We start from the raw sequence: 10,423 nt of genomic DNA on the forward strand, positions 1-10,423 counted from the left end.
TTTTTTTTTTTTTTTTTTTTTAGGATGTTACAGGTCTGACCACTTGTTTGCTTTGTGCAGCATGAAACCATTTCTGCCATTTGAATCACGTTGACAGAAGTCTGGAGGACTTTTTCCCTTCTCTCCACTGGTTTATGGCATAACAGGCCAAAAAATATCAGAAATTAGTTCGAGTGGGTTTTTGTGGAGGCTTGAGCTGTTGCAGCTTTCAAGCCAGCATGGAAAGAAGTTGTAGGAACCAAATTTGGTGAGCAAACCCTGGGATTTTGCTAGTGGACTTCTGCTGACCCACTGACACGTCGTGGGTCCCCTTCCCATCAGTGGTTATAAGGAGAGGGGTTTCTCTCTGCAAATCCTGAGGCTGGGATGAGAAGAGCCTGTTTGGAGCCACAGGTTACATGGTGGGAGCTCTGGGACACCCCACCCCACATCCTCTCCACTCCCAGGCACTAATAACATTGTGACCTGCATAACGCCACTGCTGAAGCTGTCTTCATTCACCCTTCTCTTCTGACCAACAGGATGACATGAAGCTGGAGTTGAAAGCATGTTACTATAATGAGGGCATACAGAAAAGGATCAAGGATTTCGCAGACTATCAGATTATTTTACTTCTCAGTAGGCATAGGTCTAGAATTCAATTGGCTTCAGCATTCAAATAGGCTTTTTTAATGAAGCGGTTTCTTCATCACAATCAACTAAGTCTTGCTAAACACACAGTGAACTGTGACTGGTCTACTAAAGCCAGCATCTATAAAATAATATTAAAATAGCAACTACCTCTAAAGGGGAAATCTGAGGCATATAAGGGCCAGACATGTGGAATGAATTTAAAACACCATTTTCCAATCCCTCTCTCTTGTAAATATTGCAACATTCCTATAAGAATGTTGAAAAACTACAGCACACAGAGATTAGTTCATATTTCACATCAAAAGCCCGAACAAAAAGTTAAGTGGCCTGGGCAGTCAGCAGGGAAAGAGCAACTACACAAGCAAGAGTGCATTAGAGTTTTTACAGCCCAGGTGTCGACATGAATTAGAGAGTAACTTGAATACCTGTCATTAGAGGAGCAATCAAAGACTGACCTGCCTGGAGTGTGGGAAAAACAAAACAAAACCCAGCCCCAGAGCTGCATAATGTAAGGCAGCCTGCGCCACCAAAGACAGTTCAGAAAAACGAATACCACCGCAGAGCCAGGTTACTGTCAATAAAAGCCTCAGTTCAGTGCAGCAAGCCCCATAAATCAGTTTTGCGAGAAACAGGCAACCAGATCTGGTAGAGATTTTAATTAAAAGGAAAAAAAAAAATAAATCTGATTTTCCATTCCGAAGGTTAACTTTGGATGATTTGAGGCTGCAAAGTGCTGAGACTCCAAACCTCCACTAAAATGGGTGGAGATGGGGAGTCTGATTTTACTCTCATTAGAGTTCAGTGAAAAGCTCAGGCCAGTTTTCAGAGGGGGCTGGATGAGACCCATTGTGCTTTATGGCTGTGCTGAAAGCGTTTGAAAAATTTGGGATGACCAGACTTAAAGACTAAGAAGAGTGATTCCCACAAAGTCCCTTGACGTTCTCTGCTCTGCAGAGATTTTCTCTGTAGCTCAGTGTTAGTCATAAAACCAGATAATTTGTGAGGCACTGAATCATATTTGCACAAAAGTAATGAATTTGAGGAGTGTCACAGCCAGCAATCAAAGTTGGTGTTGGGTCCCACAACACTGTCTTTTGAATGCAGAAGGTTGGTGGAGCAAGGACCACAGCCACAGTCTGCACAGAGACACCATCACTTGTGTTCAGCACTGCTGGCATCTTGCTTCATGAACTTCAGGAGAGCAACTGACAAGATGTACAGTCATCTGTCTCAAAGGACCACAGCCTATTAAAAACCTCCCTGTAACTTTCCCTCTGTGCCCTGCTCACAGACCACAAACTGAATAGAAACTCACCTTACAAATCAGACCTTACAAATTGACTAGATACTAAATGAGGACTCATTCTGCATATGACTTGTGTCCCCTGTGTTCGCAAACCTTCTCTGACCTCTGATGCAAAAACCTATTAAATAGCATTTGATCTGCCATTTAAATGCTTATTTCAGTAACACGGCTGGGAAACACTAAGTTTTTTGTAGACTCTGCTGAGCTATTACAAAACAGTTGCATTTTTATAATTCCCATTCCCAAGTGAATTAATGCAAGTTTGCAAATAATGCAATGGAAAATTTTCAGCTTTCTGAGGTGTAAATGAATAGACACAAAATATACCGTTACTTTGCACACTTAAGAGTTTTTAGTCTTTACTAGGATTGGTATTTTATTGTAGATCCTCATCTGAGAATAGCTACAAAAGGAAACTTTCTCTTACATAATTTATTTAATAACTAGCTTGCAGTAAAAAAGAGTATCGCTTTCAAAGCTTGAAAACCCTGACGTACGTGAAGCTGGGCGACGTACGCTGGGAGTTGGACGACAAAGTGTCCATTTGCACAAGCAATCAAAGCAACTCGCAGCATCCGTTCCTGCTCGCTTGGAAGAGGGCCGCTGCCCTCTGAGGTTTGGCCTGCTGTGTAGTTCATACTGCGCCTCAGAAAGCTTTCAGATGGGCTGCTATGGTTTCAGTAATTATTTTTAAAGGTTCTCGGCAATATAAAAACAAATCTGTGGAAGAGATTTTAAATTTGGGATGGAAATAATAAAAGCGAGGGAAAAGAGGAGGCAAAAAGTAATCTGAAGCAAACAGAGGGTCTGCTTCAGCAAACAACCCCTCCTCTCCCCAAACTTCAGGACTTCAATCGCCCCTTTTTCATGTTGGAACCAACCTCAGCCCACTCCAGGCTACTCTGATACTGTGGCCAAAAGGTGATCATTGTTTCAAAAGGGTCTACAGAACTTTAGAAACTGTATCCAGAGCAATAAAAAAACCCAAACAAAACAACCCGAACCCAAGGTGAATTAAGGATAAGAGATTAATCTTAAATACCCTACTGTACATATTTTGGTTTGAAATGGACTAATTTAAAAACAATAAAGAAAAGCAACAGTGTTACTGAAAACACATTATTTCATATGCAAACTTACATGATCACCTAATATCCTGGCAAATAATGTCTTTTTCTAATCCATACTAAAAACAAGTCCAAAATGTTATGTTCCTGCACCACCAGATTATTTTCCTGGTTGGAATCCAGCAAGAAACTTCTCCTGCAACTTACTTCAGAGAAATAGACAGAGGAAGCAATGTCCAATAAGACAACAACAAAGAATTGTCCTTCCTCCTGAGATACTGAACCACTGAATCCATCACATGCCTTATTCTGAGCTGGCAAGCACTTCCCTGCCCCAAGACCAGTTACTGGATGAAATGAACTGCTACCTAATGGAAATATGTATAGAAAGCCTGCAGAGGATCTCCTGCTCTAGACTTGCTTTTTGGGAAATGCTGCTCCAGAGCAAATTAGTGGTTTGGTCACCGCCCCTGCAGCAGGTCACCTCCAAGCCAGGGGCCAACAGGAGCGATGGGTAGAGAAGCAAAGGCAGGACAGTGCTTGGAGATGCCCTCGCTCTTTGGTCAGCCTGGAGATGAGCTCCAGATCATCCTCCTAAATCGAAACCATGTGAGGGAGTGGTGTTCAAAGAGGTCCCCAGGCAAGGAGCCTGATGCCCTGGTGGCTGCTATCTCAGACTCCTGCTCACAGCCAGAGTGGTGAAAGGACAGACATGAAATTCTGCTTCCTCTGTTTGGATTTAGTTTGGCTCCTTGTGAAGCAGTAAAAATCTAACCCACGGTACATTGAATACCTCTCCATGTGTAATAGGAGAGACCTTAGCCTTCAGCATCTGGGTATGCATATGTGCAAGTCACCCACAATGTTCATGTGCTGTTCCTATCACCAACAATTTCCATTTGGTCCATTCTGGAAAACATCCTGAGTAATAGAAGGATGAATTTTTCTGTTAAGTATTTCCAACGCTGCCTTTTGGCAAGAAAAAATGTCAAAAGTCACTTGGAAAAGAGAGGTGCAGCTAAGAGATGTTTCAATTATTTAATAAATAAGCTGCCAAAATGCAAAGAGGGTTCAGATTTTACAACTGCAAACTGTAAAATGCAAAACTAATTTTATGTCCTGTGAAGTCTGAGCTATGAAGAGATTTCTGTCTTAATCAGGAATTTTAAAAAACCAACAGTTTTGTTCTTAGAAGTGCAAGTTTCACCAGAGCCTACATTTGCTTTAGATATTTTACATTTCTTTTAAAAGATGATTTTAGATTTTAGATTTTTTTTTTATATCTGAAATTTAACTTTTGTGCCAAATTCACCTTTGATCTCGGAAAGAAAAAAAGGAAGGTTTTGATAAACTGATGGTTTTAATTAGAAAAGTTTTTCAATAAGAATATCCTGAAAAACGGTAACTGTGATCATTAACTTGGACATCCAAACAGAAATTTTCCACCTTGGGCATCTCAATCCTATTGCTAGAGACTTCTGTTTTCGTAGGTTCACTAGTGTATTGAGACGCTGACCCAGCACAAGGACTCTTACTGACTCCTGACTGCCTTGATCATCCCCTGGTCCCAGGAGGGAGACGGGACAAGTTGGTGCCACTGGAGCTAAGACTGGGAGGACACAGATGTGGACAAGGAAAGGGGCCCAAAGTCCTGTAAAGGGGACTAGTTTAAAGCATGGCACAAATCAAACCAAAAGCAACAAAGGACAACAAAGTGAAAACGCCCTTCTGCTTTCCTCATCTCCGATTACAGAAGTCTTTGCTCCAATTTATTTCCCTTTGGAAACAACTTTTTACAGCTGCACATGGCAAGTACTTAGCTAGCAAATGAAGAAGAGAAGCTGGAAAGAATGATTATTAATGGATTCTGCCAAAAAAATAGGCAGGGCAAAGCCTTTCCCGGCTTAGCACAAGACCTAGTCCATCTTCCTCTGCGCAAAGAGGGGGCATGTCCTGCGTTGCCTTCCTGAGAAGGAAAGCGGTGCAGCTGCATTGCCTGCTGCAGCGACCTGGGCTGGACCCCAGGCACACATGCAGCACCCCCCACTTTCTACCTGTGAAGCTGGTCAAGTCCACACACATTAAAAGGCAGCGTTTGCCCAAGCCATCATTAGTTAAAACCAAGCAATTCCATTCATCTAGCCACATTTTATATTAAATTTTAGATATTTATATCTCCAACCGTTTTCCATGACCTTTGCCAACTTAGTGTTTCCATGCAGCAAGTGTAGTCAAAGTCAATGTGCTTTGCTGGTGCCTGCCCTGGAGGACACAGGTTCTCCAGAGACTGTAGCGACATTGCACATGAGGTCATACCTACCTGACTGCGGAGGTCAGACCTGGGTGGACATGTTAGGCCAGTGAATAGTCAAAGAGGGACAAACCCACATCTTGCTTGAACTCATTTGGAGCTGCAAGCCATTGATCGAGGAGAGACAAGGTGCCCTGACCAGCTGCTCCGGGGCTGGCAGCAGCTCCTGGTTCCTGCCAGGTTTTTGGAATTGGTGCCCAGCCAGTGTTGCATCTCCATGTTGGCTGGCAGCTCCAAGCCAGCCTGCTCCATAGGCCATGCAGGAGCTGGTTTTGGAGGTTATTTGCCTCCCTGCAAGACAGCAGGTCTAGCTGAGCTCCTGCTGGTATTCCAAATGCAGCTTTTTGCATAAAAAGTAGTAGTTTGGCGCTGTTCAGTCTTACAAAAAAAAATAATAAATGGATGGATGGCATACTATTGCCAGGAAAAACCATACCCACAAAACCAAAAGCAGCCACATACCGTCATTCAACACTTGCATTTCCTCTTTAGAACATTCATCAGCAAGTCCTCTTATTCCACAGGACTACTCAAATTTAACCATGTTAATGCTGACCTACCAGAAGCTCAGAGGAGAAAACAAATCAGTCACTGCAAGCTGGAGCGCGCAGTGCAGGTGCCCTGAAGCAGCAGGTATTGGAGGGTGGCAGCCAATTTCCCCTTTAATTTCTTTGTGATAAGAGTGGTTGTCACAGTTGTTAAACCCTAGCTAAAGTTAGCATCACATCTGCTGAATCCTGTAAATATGGCTGAAACCTTGATCAAACTGGTTGATTGGTTTGGCTAGCTTGCACAGGCAAAAAACAAACTAGTTTTATTTTAAGTAAGTTTGAACACTAAGTTTAGCATATGGCAGACTGAAGTACAACTCCTAACACCTCTGCTTTCAAAACTAGAATTGGTAATTAAACAGAGAGTTTAAGATCCACTTCAAATCTGAGGCCACAAGCTTCTAGATGAAAAGAAAACTTTTTCCTCAGAAACCTGTTGCGTCTGGATCAAACCCACAGCTGAAAGGAAGCTATGCGTTGGTTTTATCGCGTCATAAGACATTATTACTCTCACGAAGTCTACTTTCTCTCTTAAACTGCAGTCCTGGTGACTGGCGGTCCTCAAACTATTGCAAGGATCACTGCTTTCTGCTGTATCTGCCAAGGTCCTTATAAACAGGCTGGCTCACAGAGGGCTGGGTGACAGGTGGTGCTGGTCCAGGTGCCACCACCCAGAGAAAAAGCCCCATTTCTGGGCAGAACGGGTATGGCAGCACCAGGGCTGTCCCGAGAACAGAGCCTGAACTCTGCAGCCAAATGCTGCTTCAGGCGAGCCCTGATCCATCAGAACCAGCTATTAGGAAACACTGTTCAATGCAGAGCAAGCTGGTTTCGCATGGCCAGAGTGAATTTGAAGTTTGCCATTAGTACCAGAATTTTGAGATCCATGATAAAAATGAGCAGTTTTCTGTCTTCCCACAACTGTTCAGCTGAGAAAGCAGCACAGACTGCTTTTTCAGGTCTTCCTCTTATGCCAGGAGCAGACCTTGCCAGCTGCTAGTGATAACAACTCAATACTCTGCCACAGCGCACAGTATAATGCACTCATTTTATCTGTTGACTCCCAAATTAGAAGAACAAAACCTCCTCAGGAAACTCAGGAACAGCACGTCACCTTCCCTCCCTGAAAAGTGGAGTACAGGATATACTGTACCATACCTATGGAAGTGCTTATTGCCTATAAAATAACTATTGAGCTTTCATCAATAACCAAAAAATTTTAAGGCACTGTCAATAAGGGACTGAAATACAGAATGACAGACAGCAGCCCTTCACCTAGGTCACTATCGATTATATCCTTCCTCACAGGTATTTATTGCTTCGCTCCCTAAAAATCTCCAGTGATAGAAATTCTGCAATATCCCTCAGTCACCTACCTTGTTAGCCTTACAGCTAATTAAGCTTTTCCCAGTACCTAATCTAAACTTCCTCTGCTGCATTTTCATTTACTACTTCTCATCCGATTTACAACTGATGTGCAGAATAATTTATTCCTTTCCTCTTCGTGGCTATTTGGTAACTGTTTACGTGAGTCTTTGATCTTCTCTTCTTTAGGCTAAGCAATCATATTTCCCTCCAGTCTTTCCCCGTGGGCTATATTTGATCTGTCTCTCATCATCACTGCTGTTCCTAGGACATTTCATAATCCCCCATTGTATTTGAAATGGGTGAGGGTGACCCAATTCACCATCTTTATCTCGGTATTACATTATATGTTCTTTTGCAGCATCCAATTTACTAATTTGAAATAAAATACAGATGTCAATTTAAAAACACTCATATTTTCTCTATATGCATATGTCCCTCCTGCAAACAGGCTATCCTTTCTAACCTGCAGTGTCCAAACAGGTGTGTTTGGCTCCTGATCACAGAGTAGTACCACCTTTTTTGGTCCTCCAATATGGAATAACTTTCCAGATACTAGGCTTTGCACCAGTCCCCGTCCCGGCAGAAGTTCATCATGCTCGGTATGGGTTGCGGAGCCAAGAATGAAGCAATATGTTTATTTGCTCCTAGGGCTAGCTCTTTGCTCTCGTATCTCCCAAGCCCGGCACCCAGATTTCTCCAGCCTCTGGTATCCAAAGCAAGTGTACTACTGAAATTGCACCAAAAGCATCAACCCACATGGACCAGCAACAGACCTTATCAAGGAGAAGCCTGGAATGGCTTGTGAGCTCATGTCTACAGAGAACCAAAATCCCAAACGCCTCTGGGACCTTCCCAGCATCAGTTTCTACCTGGCCTACTAATCACAAAGAAGCCACAGTCAGAGCTCAGACACAGTGCATTTAAGAGAGGAGATAATATTTGATGTGCTGAACTGCACCAGCTCTAGGTCAGCATGTTGCAGCTTACCTACAGCACATGCTTTCAGCTTCAGCCTCTGCTGCAATCAAAAAGAAATATTAAAAAATAAACTTGCTATTATTTCTTTCTTTCTGATTCACTATGTGTCTCAATGAAACTTTTCATATTATTTCTGTGCATTAGCACCAAACCCTAACAGTGCAGACTTCACTGTGAAGCTTTCAAATGTAAATCATTTGCTCAAAGTCAGGTCAACTACGAATTCACAGTGCCTGGTCAAATTGTATCTTAGGTCTCCTGACCTACTTGTGCTACCGGAATGAAAAAAAATCAAAACCACTGCATGTGTTAAAAGCTTGTGTATTTGACAGAAAATTTGACATAACCAAAGGCACCTAAATCTGACATTAGGAAGGTGTGTCACATCAGAGCACGCCAGTAAAACTGGCATTGCCATTAATCCTGCCCTGGGGAAGAATGACTCCTGTATTGTCACAGTGCAAATCAAGCCATGAGATGGTTTTGTGCCTTCTGACTGTTATAGGCCAGGGATGAGACAGGCCAGAGGTGTGTTTCCCCGTGCCACTGCTCACACAGTGTCTCTTCCCACTCCCAACCCTCTCCCAGTGCAAACCCCATGGGCTCTGTACCTGGTCACCAGCAGAAGAGATGCCTGCACAGAATAGGAGTCCTGGCAAATTCAGTTCAGAGCACACTTGCTGCTAGACCGCAACACCATTTCTCAGGCTGCACATTCCTGCAAGGAAGGAAAAAACAAGAACTATTAATTGTGAAACTGAAACGCTGGGGACCACAGAGCCTGGGTACGTATTTATTATGCATTTCCTTACGTAAGTAGAAATTCTGCATGAGAAACTTGCAACATATAAAAAGGAGCCCGTCTCCATCTAAAGAGGAATCAGAACAGGAAAATACACTGACTGTGCTCTCCATATCAGTCCCTGTGGCCAACGTGCCCAATTAGTTCTCAAGCAAATTTAAGGTAATTCCCTCAACTTTAGCATAGCTTAGTATAAGTAGTAAATGGTGGAATGGAAGCAGAAAAGCCTCAAAACATGTGTGGATGGATGTGGTGGTAAAAATGAACAGAGTTACTCACTGCCAGAGTTGCCCTCCTTAAAAGAGCCATGGTTCACTGAAAACCTTTGTAATAAGGAGATTTCTATAATTTAGGCTCAAGAAAAATGCATGCAAAAGCTGAAACAAATCAACTAAACAAAAGTAAAACCAACCTCCTTCAACCTCTAGATGCATTTAACAGCTAATTACAGAAATGATTTGCAGAACTTGATCCAAGTGCATGTGGGGGAAGAAAGTGGGAAGGAATAACCAGCAAGGCGTGACAGTGACATGCTGCAAATAACACCCCAGCAAAAGATACCCCTGTCCATTTGATGCATTTAATATTAAAATAACAAAATGTCTTCAATAGTCCAGTCAAAATAAAATATAGGATCGGTAACTATTCAGCATTTTGTGGATTTACTTCTATTTATAGATCAAAGTCTCTTCAATCCCTCACCGGTGTGAAGCCTTTGTATACACTACGTGGTGAAACGGAGCCCACAAGGGGCTGTAAACTCTGCGAAGCTGGTCTGTGCAGCTCATGTTTGTATTCGCTGGTGTTGTACGTCTTGACTCCTATTTTTTCTCTTGCAGAGAGTAGGACAACCCTGTGTCATGGATCCAAGAGCACTGTGGACACAAAGTTAACAAAGCAGCGTGGCTGAGTAGCTTTTGGGGAGCAAAACTGGCCAGTGATTAAAGTGGCATTCTGAGAGGTTTACCTGGTTTGTTTGCAAAGTTAAGGATACTTTAAAGCTGCTTTCATCTAACATTGAACCTCTCCAAACTTACGAACTTTTATACTAATACTGCCCAAGGGAAAGAAACCAAAATAAATAATTTTTTAAAAAATATAAAGAAAAATTAATTTTTCTTCCATAGATGCTATGCACATGTGCAAACACATGCACACATTCTCCCTTCCTTCTGAAGTTCAGTAAAAGAGCAGGGTTTTTTCCTGAGCACAGAATTTGTCCCATCTGGTTCCATTTTTTACTATTTTCTTTTTTTGGTTTCCTTCTCTCTCATTCCAATCCATATTTATTTCCTTTTGTTTAGTCTGTGCTCTTTATTCCCCTTTCCTCTTTTTGTAGATTTCCTTTTTAATTTGTTTGGGAAAGAAACATTCTTTCTCTGGTTTTCATAATACAAGCTGGTGGAA

At 42.4% G+C, this 10,423-nt stretch overlaps 1 protein-coding gene across 1 annotated transcript in view; it reads right to left on the reverse strand.

The window, feature by feature from the left end:
• The window catches only part of WIPF1 (WAS/WASL interacting protein family member 1), a 36,191-nt gene extending 27,145 nt beyond the window's left edge, over positions 1 to 9,046 (reverse strand). Inside the window, exon 1 of the mRNA XM_014954137.1 lies at positions 8,826 to 9,046. The gene's annotated coding sequence lies outside the window, so the exon portion shown is untranslated. The remainder of the gene's footprint in view (positions 1 to 8,825) is intronic.
• Positions 9,047 to 10,423: the final 1,377 nt, after the last annotated feature.

Source organism: Calidris pugnax, unplaced genomic scaffold (genome assembly GCF_001431845.1).
Source record: "Calidris pugnax isolate Ruff unplaced genomic scaffold, ASM143184v1 scaffold103, whole genome shotgun sequence".
NCBI lineage: Eukaryota > Metazoa > Chordata > Aves > Charadriiformes > Scolopacidae > Calidris > Calidris pugnax.